The 18247-nt window shown below is 36.1% G+C and overlaps 1 pseudogene; it reads left to right on the top strand.

Moving 5' to 3' along the window:
* The first annotated feature begins 1763 nt into the window (after positions 1 to 1763).
* On the top strand, positions 1764 to 4546 carry LOC127905351 (disease resistance protein RPM1-like; annotated as a pseudogene).
* Positions 4547 to 18247: the final 13701 nt, after the last annotated feature.

The following is an 18247-nucleotide window of genomic DNA, read 5'->3' as shown; positions in this document are numbered from 1 at the left end:
GTATGTCCCTGGAACTTCCAACGTACAGGTTGTGGATGGATACTTGCGTAATCGAGATGCCATCCTCTGTGAGTTGAGAAAGAATCTCTCATTAGCTCAAGCGCGGATGAAATGCCAAGCAGATCAGTGGCGCCGTGAGGTTAACTATGAAGTGGGCGACTTTGTCTACTTGAAACTGCAACCATACCGACAGACTTCGGTGGCCTTTCGCAGTTCTTTGAAGCTATCACCTCGGTATTTTGGTCCTTACCAAATTACAGAAAAAGTTGGACCAGTAGCTTATCGATTGACTTTGCCTTTGGGGTCTTTGATTCACAACGTCTTTCATGTTAGCATGTTAAAAAAACATGTTGGCCCCGTCACTACCATTTCTACTCAGCTTCCTCCTGTGAATGATGAAGCCAATATTCTGCCTCAACCTGAGACAGTTCTGGATCGCAGAGTCATCCAAAAAGGCCAATATCGTCCAAAGGTTGAAGTTCTCATTAAATGGACAGGCGCCTCACTTGATGATGCCACTTGGGAAGATGAACGCCGATTGGCTAAGTCCTATCCTGCATTCCTTGCGGACAAGGAATCCTAAGGGTGGGGAATTGATGCGTTCATTCCTACGTGGGTAAATGCATGGGGCAGGGACGTGGGACGAATGAGGAATGGGTCTTTGTTAGTTACTAGTAACATGGGGTGAATAAAGAATGAGTCTTTGTTAGTTACTGGTCATGGCTGAAAACTAGTGTAGTGGGAGGAGTATTTCCTTATTATTAGTTTCGTATTGTTAGTGCTTTCCTATTCTTAAGCAGGTAGTTTATTCTTCTCAGTTTAGTCGGCTATAAAATATAGCCAATAGGTTGTTTTGAATTATGCAGAAAATAAATAACATCCATCCTACTCTGTCTCTTCTTCCCTTCTGTCTTAATTCTTTCATAGTTGATAGAAAATTACTTATCAATGAATGAGGTGTCTAGCGGTTTTTAACACTTTCAAATCATCCTTAGAACCATTCCATAATAACCAGATGCCACCCGACCTTCCCACTGCTTCAACTCTAACACTGTTTTCAAGTTTCAATTTCCCAATCACTCTATCTGCTATTAAACCACTAACTCTTGTTTCAACCACAGCTAACACATTAAAATTATGGATTCTCTTATAATTCAACACTAAGGAACAAAAATGATTACTATTCGCACCCCTACAATTCCAAATCATAATCTTCATCATAAATTAGGATAAAAATAAAGTTATTACGTGCAGCCCATATGGCCACGAACCATTTCCTCAGTTGTCTCATCTTCGTCTTCAGCTATTCTCGTGTCTTCATCCTCTTCTGGTTCCACGCTTACCTCAATATTTGTGGACTCCCCAAAAGTTACCTCTAACACTAGCTCACAATCTGGAGGTCGCGGGGAATGAGATTTGAAAGGCTCAACATTCAAATTTTTTCCACGAAGAACACCCACAATCTCTCTCTCTTCGTTTGCAGTAAGGAGTTTCTTCATATTAGAGTCGGATTGATTTGGGTTTCTCAAGATAATTTGTTTTTGAACAGGGGTGCGTTCTCTATTCACATGGTCTAGCAACTGGGTATTTCTCTATGAATTAATCTTTCGGCCTGGTTGTAACTCATGATGGGCCTGCTGCATATTAGATCCATTAACCTTATCCTTACTGTTAGGCACCCACTTACCCTGGGCCTTTATTCTCTCCTCATGTTTAAAATTCACCACGTCCATATTTTCCTTACAAAATCTGTTTTCACCCTTTGGCCTGCTTAGTCCTGGGATCTCTGCCCTCAATTCCTGGCTCCCTAAATCGTGGGATTCTACATATAAACCATTAAGCGCAGTAAAGCGTGATCCTCCCCCAATCTCTGTTTCCTTAAGATTCTCCCGTAGACTACTCCTTTTACCACCTTGTGAGAGATTTCCAAAGATTGGGGCAATCGAAATTGATTGGAATCCGTTTTCATGCTAAACTTTCGCCCCCCTACGGGCCACCATCCACCGGCCGTAATTCTCCGCCACCTCTGGTCTGACCACCGTATCCTCAGCTGGAACTGTTGGATCTCTTCCCTTCTCATTATTCGATGAGACCTGCTGCTCATCGTTACGCCTTATTCATGGAATAGGGGCACACCTCATGTTTGTGTCCATATTGACCACAACCAAAACAAATCATGTGCAACCCTTCATAGCTAATGTGTCGAATTCTACGTCTTAGTTTGAATTTGGATAACAATGGTTTAGTGAGATCCACTTCCACACATATGCGTGCATAGTTTCCGCGAATGTGCACAGAGGTTGTTCTGTCCACCTTCAAAGTCTTTCCGATATGGTTCCCAATCTTCCATAACACTGTGTTATCATAATACTCCATTGCCAAATCTGGTAGCCTAATCCACACTGCTACTTTTTCAATGGTTGCCACGTTAGGGTCGAAATTTGGGTGCCAAGATCGCATAGTAAGATAGTGGTCTGCCACCATCCAAGGTCCCCCAGACATGGCAGACTCTCGGTCTTCTTTGTTAGAAAATCTAGCTAGGAAGAAATCATTACCGAGATCCACCAAGTTCAAATCACCTTGAATCTTCCATATTATTTGCAGTCGCTTCAGTAAGAAGGTATAACTGACACGACACCCCAACACCTTTATGATTAAGGTTTGGCGCCATGGTTCTCTGATTCTTTTTTTCTCCTCCATAAAGAGCCTAATAACTGGGCAATCCTCCTCCTCTTCATCCTCCTCATCATCATCAGATGCAAAATCTTCCTGCTCTGGAATAGAGAAATTTGATTGTCCTCGAAAAGCCGATCCAATGAGAGACTCTTTGTAGCTGAAAGTTCCCCTCACATCATTCTCTGCATTCGTAGAATCAGACGTATCCATGTCGCTGACTTTGAGAACGTTGTTAATATGTTTTGATCTTTTTGTTCGAGCGTACCAGTAGATCTTTTTCTTCGGTGGAGACTTCCATCTTCAATTAGGGGTCCGGGTTGAAAAAAATAGTTGAGATAGCATATTAAGATACTTTCCAATCTTTAAGATTAAACGGCAACTCGTGAATAGGAGTTTGATCCAAGTGGTGGAGAAGAATTATTTTAATAGGGTCAAGACATGTCGTGTTCATGATCTAATGCGAGAAATCATTCAAATGAAATCCAGGGAAGAATCTTTTGTTATGATAGCAAACGGAACAAGAATCAGCAAGAATGAGAAAGTTCGGCGTCTATCAATCCATGAGAACTCTGAGGAAGTACAATCAGATATGAGATTTCCTTATCTGTGGTCTTTTTTGTCATTTTCTTCACATCATTCTTTTGAGCATGGTTTTCGCAATTACAATCTGTTGAGAGTATTGAATTTAGATCGAGCTCCCCTTTCCAGCTTCCTACCTGAATTGATTGAACTGATTCATTTGAGATACTTAAGTTTGAGATGGACCATGATAAGGGAGCTTCCAGAGTCCATAAGGAAGCTCAAGTACTTGGAAATACTTGATTTGAAAGGGAGTCCTGTGTCTTCTTTGCCTGCTGGGATCACTCAATTGACATGTCTTTGCCAGCTCCGTAACTATCGACACAGTTTCCAGTCATCATCGTTCTTCCCTGACACTCATGGAATGAGAGTTCCATCAGGAATAGGAAGATTGACTAACCTGCAGACATTGGGAAGCGTTGAAGTGAAAGAAGATTATGAGTTAGTCAGGGAGTTGGGAAAGCTAACTCAGTTGAGAAGGCTGGGCATTTTAAAGCTAAGAGAAGAGCAGGGAATGGATCTCTGTTATACTTTGGACAGGTTGAAACACCTTACTGCTTTTATCTTGTTTCACTAAACAACACTGAATTCTTACAATTTGACTCTCTTTCATCTCCTCCAAAATATCTCCAACGACTAAATCTCAAAGGTAGTCTTCCAGCTTTACCAGGATGGATAGCTTCACTCCAGTATATTTCCAAGCTAGTGCTTCAATAGTCTAATTTGAAATGTGATCCTCTCAAGGCCCTCCAGAAATTGCCCAGTTTGGTGGTGCTTGAACTCCGTCAAGCTTATGCAGGGGAAGAACTGTGTTGTGATCCTAGTGGATTTTCAAAGCTGAAGAGGCTGGGTCTCCATGAACTGGAGAGATTGCGGCGCATCAGAATAGCAAAGGGATCAATGCCTGGGTTAGAGAGGCTAGACATCACAGCATGCACGGTGCTAGAAACTGTGCCGGATGGGATTGAAAACCTGAAAAATATAGGAGACCTGGTTCTGTGGTATATGCCTTCAACATTCATCAAGACAATAGAGAGGTACCGCGGTGAAGATTTCTGGAGAGTTCAACATATCACAACAATCACCCGTATCTACGAGAGCCAGGGGATATAAAACTTTCTTCTTCTTCTTTTTGCAAGCCATTGATATTGTCTTTTGTTTTCATTTTATTGGCCCACACGGTGTCTATTATAATCCATGGTTGCCTGGGCATGCATTTCTTCAAACATAGAATATACCATCAGAGTATAAAATTAACGGATCATGTTATCGGGTTTCTTAATAATGTTTACCCTCTCATTTCCTTAATAATCCATTGATATAGTAAATACGCAAATAACTGTTGGCACTGTCCATCTAAAGGTATCATTAGTAAATTGAAAACCAGGAACGGAATATTAATATTTATGGATCAATGAAGTGAAAGTGTTTGGTTGTTTATTTATCTAGTTTTTTTTTTTTTTTGGAGGAACTGTTGCTGATATTGGAAAGTTTTTGAAAATAAAAAAAAAAAAGTTTACATTAGATTTATTTTTCGTTACCAATTCTATCAATTTATTTATTTTTCCAAAATGGTTTTCGATTCATATTTGAGTGAGCAAAAGAAGGGAATATTTTCCCTTTCCTTTTTAATTTGCTTTTGTAGTTGATTTTAATGTATGGAATAGAGTCCTCTGTTTTGGTTTTTGGAGGTTAGGTATATAGCTAGAATAAGGTACGGTGTAGGTTAGGTATTTAAAGCTTCGATCACAGCAACGGTGTTGCATGAATGGATGGATTTTAGCAATTCTTTTATGCTGGTTTTGTTTTATTCGTTTTGTCGTGTCATATAATTTTCATAGAATTAATTCAACTAAAAATCTTAAGCCATTAAGTGAGGTTTCAAAATATAATTTATATTAATTTTTATCAAATAAATAAAGATAGTGAGATTCGAACTCGTAACCGCTTGGTAATCAAGACTCTAATACCATGTCAAAGAACCAATTCAATCCAAAAACTTAAGCTGTAAGGTAAGATCTCAGAATATGATTTATATTATTCTCTATCCTGTAGTAATTTATTTATATTTTTTAATTTTATAAAAAATGATGAGAAAAAATAAAAATAACCAAAGATTCAAAAAGAAAAAAAAATAGAGATAGAGTTCTGATCTTGATCCAAGTGTGATAAGATTTTTCAAAAGATATGTAGATGTGAAAGAGAGACGCAATATTGCCTCTTGGACCAGGTGATGGAATACAAGGAGACCTATGAATAAATGACATAACCAGTCCAGGGAAAGTTAACAGCTTCAAGCCCTCGTCTGTACAATTTTACTATTAAAAAAGAAAAAAAGGTTCCAAACCTATGAAGTAGAAGATCATTGTTCATTGGATTAGTACTTTGAAATCCTAAACAGTATAAAAAACTGTTATTAGAACAAAAGGGAAAACCCACCTTTTGACTTTGTAACGTAGAAGCAGAGTATCCAACTTTGAGCCATGAAGACAGTCTGAGGCGAAAAAAAATGAGAAGCCAATAGTATAAAAAACTTTATAATCGTATCAGATTTCAAACATCGTTTTAGTAATGGAAAAAGAAGCCTCTACCACTCACAAGCAACCAACCACAGCAAAGAAGCCTCTACTCTGCCACCACAAGATCTTGTTGGGAAAATTAAGGAGTAGAGAAGATACTTGCAAGTAAAAAAATATCCTGAATGAAATGTGTGTATTGTGGTGGAAGAGGCTGAGTGGGTACGACGTGACGAACATCTTTTAATCAACTTGTCTCTCTTTTAAGAAGTATTATTGACGGTGAGCACCCCTCACATAACTCACTTCATGCATCTATTGGATCCTCATAAATAAGAATAAAGACAACCACTCACATTGACTTGGTGCATCTAGTACTGGAACCTAATATGTCCAAAAAAAATAAAATAATGAATTCTCTTAATCATAAATCCACATATGGCTTTTTTAGTACTGTAGTTTTTTTCCAAGTTTAATCACAAATCCACAGGGTTGGTATATTTAGTATTGTAGTTTAATCACAAATCCACATAGTAAAAACTGTTCATTTGCTCATACAGTAGCATAGTTTCTTGAATCTCTGTTTCTAATCGGAACAGGGGAGCAACGAGAAGATTGGAGTGGTCGCAGATTGTCTTTCTTTTGCTCATGACGCTGCCTGCCGAAACGCTGAAGATTTTCCCGCAGCTTGTAGGAGTCAAACCAAAGCCCATTCAAAGATTGTATAAGATCTGTTTGCATTAGGTTGGATTTCATGTTGACAAAACCGAACCTCCATTCCTTCAAATGGATTTGCGCAGTTTCTGCTTTTTGTTGAAAATTGCCGTTGTAGGAGTGTATTTGAGTTTCAACATTAACCCCAGCTTCCGCAAATCAGGTGTTATTCTTTTCTTCCACATTGTCAGTTAATACTGTAGAAATTTGCCGATGCATTTTGCTATTCTTTTCTTCCACCTTATCAATAATTTGCTTCTCTTTTCAGTTGTTCTGATATCTTCAGAGCTATTTTCTTTATTGGCTATTAGATCTCTGTAACAAATAATTTATCCACGAAAAATAAAGAACTACAGCATAGCAAACAAATTTAATGACCAAAAGGAAGAAATTTAATGACTGTGATTGTGCTTCTTCAGAATTTTACTTTTGCCCCAAATTCATTTTGATGGGATAGAGGTTGATGCAGTGGATAATTGGGAATCTTGACTTCACAGGCCGGCGAAGAAGAAAAACAAGTGCTAGTGGATGATGAGATTAAGAGACTTGTCAGAAAATCAGTTGTTCGAACAAATGACTTCCCAAGTCTATGAAGAAAAAAGCAAAGTAGCTTACACAACAAGTTGGAGGAACACCCTGTTCCACAAGCTTGAAAAGAAAACAATAACAAATAATAGACTAATGAAAATAATTGTAAGGGCCAAGATCAAATCAACTGCTCGAAAAATCACAATTTATTTTAATTATGTTAAAGAGTTTATGTTAAAAAATAATTTTTAACATTAAAAATAAAAGGAGTTTATTTTTTATTTGACTTTAAATATGTTTATTAACCATGTTTTAAATAATTTTTTCATCAAATAGAATCAATATTACAGGATTATGTTTAGTTAATCGTGTAATTTATAATAAAGATAAATTTAACATAGAACATTTTTTTTTGGCAAGCCATTGATAAATTTAAAATAGAATCATTTTATTGGCGACAGGCGGTGGTTGCTGCCTTTCTCCTCCACTGTTCAGAGACACACGGATCTCCTTTTTTTTCTTTCTCTCTTCTGCTTTTATTTATATTATTTCCACTCCCTGTCTCTTTTCTGTTTCTTCCCTCCTGGTTCTTCTTTTTTCTGTTTTTTTTTCTTTCCTCTTCTCTTCCCCTCCTCTGTTCTCCCCTGTTTTTCTTCCAACTCTCAAAATTCCCCCCTCCTGTTCTTTCGTCTCTGCCTGTCTCATTTACCTCCCCAAAACCATTCCTCCTCTAAAACGTCCCCAGCGTCTGTTATTTATAAGGACAGGGGAGAGGTAGCCACCCTATCATGTCCAAGCTCAGGGTAAGGTGACATGGGTTGATCTCTGTTTTTTTTTTTTAAACAATGTGTGAATCAATGATGATGTGGTCAAAACGAGCTGTTTTATTTAAAAGAAAATAGCATCAAATTGTGTCCATTTTCAAATTAATTTTTTATTTTTTATTTGTTCAATCAAGTTTTTAATTACAATTTTGATTTTAAAAATAAATTCAATTATATCCCTGCCAAATTCTAGCCCTAATATTGGCTAATGTTTTCACTTTAGTCCTTGATCTCGGATTTATGCAATTTGACCCTTAATTGATCAACAAACTTTCAATTTTTTCAATTTAGTGCATGATTTGAACAATTTCAGTTCCTCTATTTATGTGCATTTTCTAGTTTGATCCTTGGTTTCAGATTTCTTTAATCAAGTTCTTAAATGGTCATCAAACTTTAATATTTATGCAATTAAGCCCTGATTTGACTAAATCAACTCTTAAAAATTATATTTTGACCTCTGAACTTTAATTTTTCAAATTAAAGCCCAAATTGACTTTAAAATCAAATTTTCTTGTAATCAAACCCTTTATAAATTCAATTAAACATTCAATAAAATTTAATTAAGTCTATAAACATCTGATTTTGGACTTTTTTTTCCTCAAATTGAATTTTTTTTGTTAGCAAAGCTTTCGTTAGTAAAGAATATACTGTCAAATTTTAATTTTTATATTTTTAAACCTTCTCAATTAATTGTTAGTTATTTTTTGGATGCTCTGACATCCTCTTCTCACTACTATTATTTTTTGTTTTTTTTAATTTTTTTTTTTTTTTTGTGTTTTCTTCTTTTTTTGTGAGGGAACCAAAAATAAGAGACAAGAAGCTGAATAAAAGAACAACCCTAATTATTATTATAATTTTTTTTTTTGTATTAATCTTAGCACATTATATATATTTGTGCCCTATCAACTCTAATTAAGTCGGACTCCTATCCTGGTTATTATCAGGGCATTAAGCCTATCCAATAGAGTAAGCATTAAATAAAATAAAATATTTGGCCCATATTCGTTAAGAAACAACCTCTCAAGTCTCAACCCATGGCTAAAAGCATTTGAAGTCCTGATGTTCAAAAGCTTTTCAAACTAGGTACCTAGATAAATGTTGACTAAGGCAAACTGAGAATAAAGGGTTTATTATAAATTAAAATTTTTAAAATTCAAGAACATTATAAATATAATTTTTTTTAAATACTCAATTTTTTTTTGCTCTTTTTTTATTTGTCAAAAGGCTAATAAATGTTCATATAAAAAATAAACTAGAAAACCTTAATAATACTGAATAAAAAAAATAAATTAGGAAAAAAAATATCCTTAAAAGGGAAAAAACTATAAAATCATAATATGAATAAAAAAAATAAAATTAACTAAGTAAAATATCTATTTTCCTAAAAAAAATTCCTACATCAAATGTTTCTCTTTTTTTTTTCTTTGTTTTTTTTTCTAATTAGGTTGCGAGCTATAGTTATTTAATCCAACTTTGGTTTGACTCTTAAAATAATTTGAACTAATTTGGTTCTTAAATTAATTTAAACTAATTTAGACATTCATCTAACCATACTCGGGTAAGCTTCAAATTGATATGCAACTCAATACATATATTTATATTCAAAATCCAAATTAATGTCTCTCTCTCTCTCTCATTGTACATGCTTAGGATGTATTTATTGCTCCAGAATAAGTGATACTGACTTTATACCAGCTTCACATATAATATTTTATTTACATACAAAAAAATATTTATTTTCAGTATAGTACTCATCTACTATTTCTCATTTTACAATCAGCAGAGGAGAGAGAATGAGAATGAGAATGATAAAAATTAAGATTTATTTCCAACTCTAAATATTTCCTTTTTTATACGCTATTTATTTTAGTAGTTACATTTTTACTTGCTATTTGTTTATTGATATGATATTTAATTAACTTCATAAAAAAAAATCCACTAAACAAAATCCTAGCCATTAATTAACTTGAAATGTTATGTCAAGATTTAACTAGTGTTATGTAACGTCTAGGGTATGCTCGATACGTGGGTAAAGGAGTTTTCATCTCTTTTACTTATGTTCATAACAATTTCAAGGGTAGGAAAAAATCTAAAGAAGTTTAAGATTTAATCTCGAAAGTGGACTTAAATGATAACTTTATGGAGGGAGGGAGGGGTAAAAAAATAATGATTTATCAATTATAATACGACATTAATTGTATATGACCATCTAATTATGATTTTCGTGTTAGAAAAATATTATAAGAAAATAATTTTGGTAGAAGTAACTCTAGATCAAATTTTAGACCTAGAGTGGATTATAGTGATAGAAAATGTTGTATTATCATGAAAAAGAGTATATTCAGTATCACTGTGAGAAGAAGAAAGCCAATATAGAAGAACTGAAGCTAAGGAGCAAGAAGTCTAGAGATGCTGCGATAATGTTTGTGAGGACAAAACTAATGATTTTATTTTTTCTTGTTTTTTCAAGCCATTGATAATGTCCCCCCCCTTAATTATAGACGTCATCTCTGCCCTAAATTTCTTCATTCAAACACATCCATGTTTTAAATCTCATCATCCACTAGCACTTGTTTTTCTTCTTCGTAGACCTGTTAAGTCAAGATTCCCAACTATCCACTGCATCAATCTCTATCCCATCATCCTCTAGCACTTGTTTTCCTTCTTCGTAGACCTGTGAAGTCAAGATTCCCAATTATCCACTGCATCAAATCTCTATCCCATCAAAATGAATTTGGTGCAAGTTGGAGGAACACCCGTTCCTCTAGCTTGAAGAGAACCATTAACAGACTAATGAAAATAATTGTAGGGCCCAGGATCAAATCAATTGCTCTAACAGTAATCACAATTTATTTTAATTATGTTAAACTTGTACGTTAAAGAACTTATGTTGGAAAATCATTTTTAATATTAAAAATAAGCGGGGTTTGTTTTTTATTTGACTTTAAATATGTTAATTAATCATGTTTTAGATAATATTTTCATCATATAATTCAATATTACATGATTAAGTTTAGTTAATCAAGTAATTTAACATATGGATAAATTTAACATAAAACTTTTTTTTTTTTGGGCAAGCCATTGATATTATCTTTTGTTTTCAATTTTATTGGCCCACACGGTGTCTATGATGGCCATCTCTGCCCTTACTTCCTTCATTCAAACACATCAATAATACTTTAATCAATGCATTTTCTTTTTTCGTAGTTATATAAATATATTTATATAAAAAAAAGAAAATGAATTTGTTTTGAATGGACTAATATCATTCAGATTAAGAATCCAACAATAATGAATATGGAAGTAAATCAGCCTAACATATATTTCTTTCTTAAACCAAATTAGCAACAATTGATGATGTTCAGAAATTTTTTTATTCCACGAGATCAAATCAATTGTTCAGAACACATGACTTTCCATGTCTATATATGAAGAAAAAGCAAAGTAGTTTACTCAACAAGTTGGAGGAGTTGAGTAGTTAGATGTCTCAATTTTGTTTTTGGTTCAACAGTGACGAACATCTTATAATCAATTATGTGATATTAGCCTCTCTTTTAAGAAGTATTATGGACGGTGAGCACCCCTCACATAACTCATTTCATGCATCTATTGAATGCAACTCCGGTCCCATGTTTGAATCAGATGGTATAGGGTGTATTTAGGGTTGGGGTGAAATCAACTTTTTATTAAATTTTAATTTTTTCTGTTTTAATATTTTTTTATTTTTTAAATTATTTTGATACATTGATATTAAAATAATATAAAAAATAAAAAAAATATTATTTTAATGTATTTCTAAAAAAAACAACTACTTTCACTATCACACTCCTAATAAACTAATGAAAATAATTGTAAGGGCCAAGATCAAATCAACTGCTCGAACAATCACAATTTATTTTAATTATATTAAAGAATTTATATTAAAAAATAATTTTTAACATTAAAAATAAGAGGAGTATATTTTTTATTTGACTTTAAATATGTCTGTTAATCATGTTTTAAATAATTTTTTCGTCAAATAGAATGAATATTACAGGATTATATTTAGTTAATCGTGTAATTTAAAATAAAGATAAATTTAACATAAAACTTTTTTTTTTTTTGCAAGCCATTGATATTGTCTTTTGTTTTCATTTTATTGGCCCCCACGGTGTCTATTATAATCCATGGTTGCCTGGGCATGCATTTCTTCAATCATAGAATATATCAGAGTATAAAATTAACGGAACATGTTATCGAGTTTCTTAATAATGTTTACCCTCTCATTTCCTTCTAATACTAATTTGCAGCAGCTAGTCGAATGCGTGTCCAAAAATGTTTCTTATTGACAGTACTCTTGTTCAGCTGTGACCAATAATTGAGACCAAATATATCAGCTGACATTCAATCAACAGAGAACTAATCCACCAAACCTTTAGGCTGATATATTAGCTTAGCCATGGCGTGATCTGTGGTGAAATTTAAGCATCAATGGACAATAACTTAGGTCTCTTCTGGTAAGCCACTATCTTTCCTGTAATCATGGTTGTAAGGTTTGGTTTCAGCCATGAAAAGATGATTGATAACAACTTAACAAGTTTCAGCATGTTGCTTGAATTGTCAGAGATAAATTATGATTATTTGCTTGCAGAAATTATAGTGCTTTAGAATTCACAGATAATTAATGGGTTTTTATTTTTATTTATGTCACATAATATGAAGTTCAAGGGTTACATATCCAATGTATTAACAATAATTAAGAATTCAAATTGTTTCCATCAGTTCAGATTAAGAAGTTAGAACCACTCTAAAATTCAGATTAAGAATCCAACAATAATTAATATGGAAGTAAATCAGCCTAAAAGATATTTCTTTCTTCAACCAAATTAGCAACAATTGATGATGTTGATAATATATTGGGAATCTTGACCGACTTCACAAGTCTACGGAGAAAAAGAAGTGCAAGTGGATGATGAAGCTATCGGCAAATCACTTCATTCCATGAAAAAAGTTGAGGAAGAAATATTTTTATTCCACAAGATCAAATCAATTGTTCAGAACACATGACTTTCCATGTCTATGTATGAAGAAAAAGCAAAGTAGTTTACACAACAAGTTGGAGGAATTGACTAGTGACAGTGATTGTGGAGCCTTAGATCGACTTGATGCATCTATTGGATCCTCATAAAAAAGAAAAAAGACAACCACTCACATTCTAGTGGAACCTAATATGTCAAAAAATAAAAAAAATAAATGATTTTTCTTAATTACAAATTCACATATGGCTTTTTAAGTATTGTAGTTTTTTTCCAAGTTTAATCACAAATCCTCAGAGTGGGTATATTTAGTATTGTAGTTTAATCACAAATCCACGTAGTAAAAGTTTTTCATTTTTATTATGTGTCAACGTCAATTGACTGTATGAAGAGAGCCAAAGTGTACAGTATTCACAGTCCCAAATACACATAACACCGCTTAGTTCTCGCTACTGTGCTCATTGACATTAACTATTTATTGAAAAGTTGATTTAAATTGAAACCAAATAAAGTTGATGACGATATATAGCACTCTTTTTTTTTGGGTTTTATATTAAAAAGTGTTATCGAATTAGCTTATATGTGAACTTAAACTAAATATTTTTTTTAAAACAATCTTAAATATGCATAAGGAGAAATCCAAGTGACTCCGTTAATAGTTGGCTTGAATAAATACTTAACTACAATTTATTGACTATTTATTTTTATATAAAAAAACAATATTATATATATATATATATATATATATATATATATATATATATATATATATATTAGAGTTGATCTAAGTTAATTTGGTGAACTAAAAAATAATGACACGAGTCTTATCCCTGCTTAACTCCGAGCCCAGTCTAACAAGGGTTGTTTATAAAATAAAGAATTGCAGAGTCTTGATTAGGGCTTCAATACATTAGTTGGTTGCTTTGAGAATCAAGGTTGGTTCAATGTTTCTCTGTTCTTATAATCATAAAATAAATTTATATTATTGTGTGAATCTTATACTAAAATTACGCTGATGAAGTGGCTGGTGTTTGATGTCAATTATTTCACGGGTTTATTTTGTCAAAGAATCATTTCAATTTAATAGTTTAAATTATTAAATAAGATATCAAGATATGATTTATATTATTTTCTAATATATTTTCTCAAGTGAAAGCTATTTGGGTTTGAAACTTACACAGATCCACATTACCTTACTAATTTCTATTAATTATATATAAAAATAATAATTAATATGGGAGTAAATCAGCCCAACAGATATTTCATCTTCCACCAAATTAGCAACAATTGATGATGTTGATAATATATTGAGAATCTTGACTGACTTCACAGGTCTACGGAGAAAAAGAAGTGCAAGTGGATGATGAAGCTATTGGCAAATCACTTCATTCCATGAAAAAAGTTCGGGAATAAATTTTTTTATTCCACAAGATCAAATCAATTGCTCAGAACACATGACTTTCCATGTTTATATATGAAGAAAAAGCAAAGAAGTTTACACAACAAGTCGGAGGAATTGACTAGTGACAGTGATTGTGGAGCCTTGGATCGAATCAGTTGTTCATCGACGAGTCGTGAGGGAAGGACTTGGGTGCAAAAAAAAAAAAAAACAATTTCTTCGCATAAGAAGCATAGCAAGCGAAGTAAGCGCTACGGCCAACCACATTAAAAATTAATAAACTAAAACGAAAGGGGCAAAAACAGTGTTTTTTATACTGTAGTTCTAGACTGAGATTGCAGTAATAAAATCACGACTATGCCGTGGTGTATAAAAAACTCTATTAACTAAGCCACGGGTGACGAACATCTTCTGTATATATTATGGACGATGAGCACCCCTCACATGTTTTAATCAATGCATTTTCTTTCCTTCTTTATATATATATATACACATACATACAGAAACTGTCTTACATGCATGTAGATATCTTATTGGTTGGGTTTTTTTGTGGAGGTTCATATGTGAAGTGAAGACCGCCAAAAAGGGTGCAACAGTTCATCGACAACCGCGCTTAATACTTTATGGTATGTTCATGTTGGGTTGGTTGCCATTAATGTGCAACAACCATTGACAATTGCAGCAGCTGCAGCTGGAGTTGCACCAACCATGTGCACCCACCCAAGATGTCAAAGGTTGGCAGCCACCATTGTTGAAGAAGAGCTGGAGTTGGCAGCCACCTTTGTTGAAGAAGTGTTGGAGCTGGTGGCACCATTCTTGCCTATAAATAGGCAGCAAGAGAGTAGAGCAAAATGTAAGAGAGGTGTGAGAATGTGAAGAGTATAGAGAGAAAGTGGAGAGCTGCAATGGCAGCAAGGCTGCTGCCATTGCAGCAGCTGCAAGTGCAACAATGAGAGTTGGGAGTAGAGTTAGAGTGAAGTGATCCTCCTCCTCCATGTATTTGTTTTGTATCCTTTCTCTAATCTCTAATAAAATGGACTCTCTCCCGTGGATGTAGGCGGTTTTGCCGAACCACGTAAAATATTGTGTCAGTGTGCTTTACCCTCCTATGAGCAAATATCAGTACACCCCCGGTCCGCGCATGGGGGAGCCGGAATCCCCAACAATTGGTATCAGAGCACATGGTTTAAAGGGGTGTTTGATTTTTGCTCAAAAATGAAAGTTCTCAAAATGGTGTTTTGACCATACCACTGTGTAGAGGAGGCCGAGACGAAGCCACTGGTGAAAACGACGTCAAAATCGGACGTCGGACATGGCCGCACTCTCCATCACTCTCCGGCAGGGCGTCTGCCCACGCGCGCAGACGCGCCCCACGCGTCTTCTTCGCCCGGATGGGCTGACCCGACCCGAATACCAGTTGACCCGACCCACATGGCTGACCCGGATATGAATGATGTCAGCATGACATAATTGTGATGTCAGCATGCACAGTAGGCATGCTAGGGATGACATCAGCCTGATGTAAGTGTGATGTCAGCATGCACAGTAGGCATGCCATGTCAGCACCCACGTCATAGACCAGTCAACAGACATGCAGCGACTAGTCAGCAGCCACGTCATCAAAGTGGGTCCCACCTGCCACGTCACCAGACGCGAGCCGAGCTGAGCCGAGCCGTTTTGAAGCCGAGCCGAGCCACGAGCCGAGGGATAAGATTCTGTGCAGCAGAGTCTACGTGCAACCGGATCTGAGATTGAATCTGGGCCGCTTATCAGGCCAGAATTGTTTTGATCAAATCGTAGCCGTCTGAAATGCGATTTGGACGATTTCAGACTTGTTTCCAGCTAATTTGATCATTCCGGATGCAATGGTACGGTCCGATCATTGAGATTTGAGACCAAAAATGGCAGTGGTGAATTAATCAAAGAGATTGCCCGATCAGGAGACATCTGAAGGTCATCATGGTGGTCGATGGAGATGAAGAAGAAGAAGGTGCACATATTTACCCAATTATATGTGTTGAACTGCTAAGTGGGGAGAATTTTAGTTGCCTTGAAGAAAGGCAAAATTGGGACACTCTGGACACCCGATCATGTGGACAATTAGAGGTGTAGAGTGAAAATTGATGAAGACCAATCTTGACGAATCTAAGCACTGGTAGTCTCGCCAGATGTTGAGAAATCATGTATTAAACCAGTATATTCCAGATCACTTGTAAAGGAAAGCCGCAACAAAGCTAGCAAATGGTTGTATATACGGAAAGACAGTACGATGGATAGATATGGCCTAAGAAGTTCTGTCTAGGAGATTGGGTTTTAAGCGGGACCAGTGTGACCCCTCCAATCTTTCCTGGGAACTTGCTTAGTGGAAGGATTATCCATATGGTACTATTTTCGTATATATAGCAGTTTGTAATGAAACAGTTGAAGACTAGCAGGATGGCGGCACAAGGGAACAGTTGGGTTCCAAAAGTTCAAGGATCTGATGGAGTGGTGATTTCTCCAAAGAAGTTAGATTCGGTGACTGTGATTTCTTGAGGGAGAATTGAAGAAGACCCTGATAATGGAAGAGAAATACAGCAGGGGATAAAGATTGGCACCCTATTTTGACTTGGACAGGTGTTATGACAGGATGAACTGCTGTCAAACATAAGCAAGGAATAGGGAGAAATCTGGAGAACAGAAATTGCACGAGTGCACATGGAGATTGTGCATGAGTACCCGTAAGATCCAACGAGGTACTGTAATGAGACAACAGGTGCAAGGAGAAGAAGAGTTCCCAGATGAAGCTCAGAGCAGAGACTGTTAAAGTTTGTACAACAAGAAGTCTCTTGTGCTCTTGATGAAGACAACAAGCGAAGACCTTTCCAATGCATGCAAGGATGGAAAGAGAGCTGTTGCAGAGGCATCTAATTGAGGGGGTGCAAATGCCTGTGATAAAAGGCGACCGCCTATGATGAAAGGCGAAGACACCAAAGAGAGTTGGTGTAGGTGGAGCTGTCAAGCAAAAAGGCGCAGAAGCTCCAAACATAGAAATCGAGGTGGAGGATTGCGAGGAGTATACCGCAACTTTCTCTTTCTATGTAGTCAGTGGCAGTAATCTCTCCCATAGTGCACATGGTGGTAGAGAATCTTAAAGCCACTTTGATGCATCCCAGCTGAAGGAGGATGCGGCCACCTATGAAAGGTGAAGACACCTTAGATGAAAGGTGTGTGAGGGCCATGATAGGAGCCCAGTTCAGACCGCCCCATGACAACGGGCGAAGACACCTTAGAGAAGGTGTAAGGGCCATGATAGGAGCCCCAGTTCAGACCGCCCCATGACAACGGGCGAAGACACCTAAGGAGAAGGTGTGTGGGCCACGATAGGAGCCCAAGTTCAGAACAACCCCAGAGCCAATGTGATGGCTGGATATGAGTGGACAGATGGATAGCCAATGAAGTGGCTATGATGAGTATGAAGACAAATGCAGGATTGACTTTCATGGATATTGCCCCCATGCTAAAGATCAATGAGCTAGAAGACATTTGCCTTGGACAATAAGTGGATGACTTGTGGAGCATTAAGACGCGGCTGCTATGAAGGAGCAGAGGGCATGCGCAGGTTCCGGGAACAAGTTGACTCTTGTCAAGGTGGTGAGCTTGGAGAAGGCATTGTAATACTCAGTATCAAGACATATATGGATCAACCTTTAATGGGCTGCCCCCATAGGTGAAGGTGGAGAGTTACCTGGACTCTTGAGACTAAGAGCGAGAGACTCACGGAGAAGTAAGGCGTGGTTCCTAGGGTGGAACAGAGGGCAGACGCAACTCCTGGATGAGTAGACTCTTGGAAGAGTGGTGAGCTCGTGATCATATTGAGATACTCAGATAATGACTGTCGCACTTGGAAAAAGAAATTTCCGTTTGAGGGGGTGTTGTAAGCCTTGGTGTAAGGCTTGATGAATCATTCCGGACCGAGCATGGTTGATACGCTCGAAGGGGAATGCAGTGTGTCCC

The sequence above is a fragment of the Populus trichocarpa genome, chromosome 5 (genome assembly GCF_000002775.5).
Source record: "Populus trichocarpa isolate Nisqually-1 chromosome 5, P.trichocarpa_v4.1, whole genome shotgun sequence".
NCBI lineage: Eukaryota > Viridiplantae > Streptophyta > Magnoliopsida > Malpighiales > Salicaceae > Populus > Populus trichocarpa.
The sequence above is the reverse complement of the archived record's forward strand: the minus strand, read 5'-3'. Positions and strand labels throughout refer to the sequence as shown.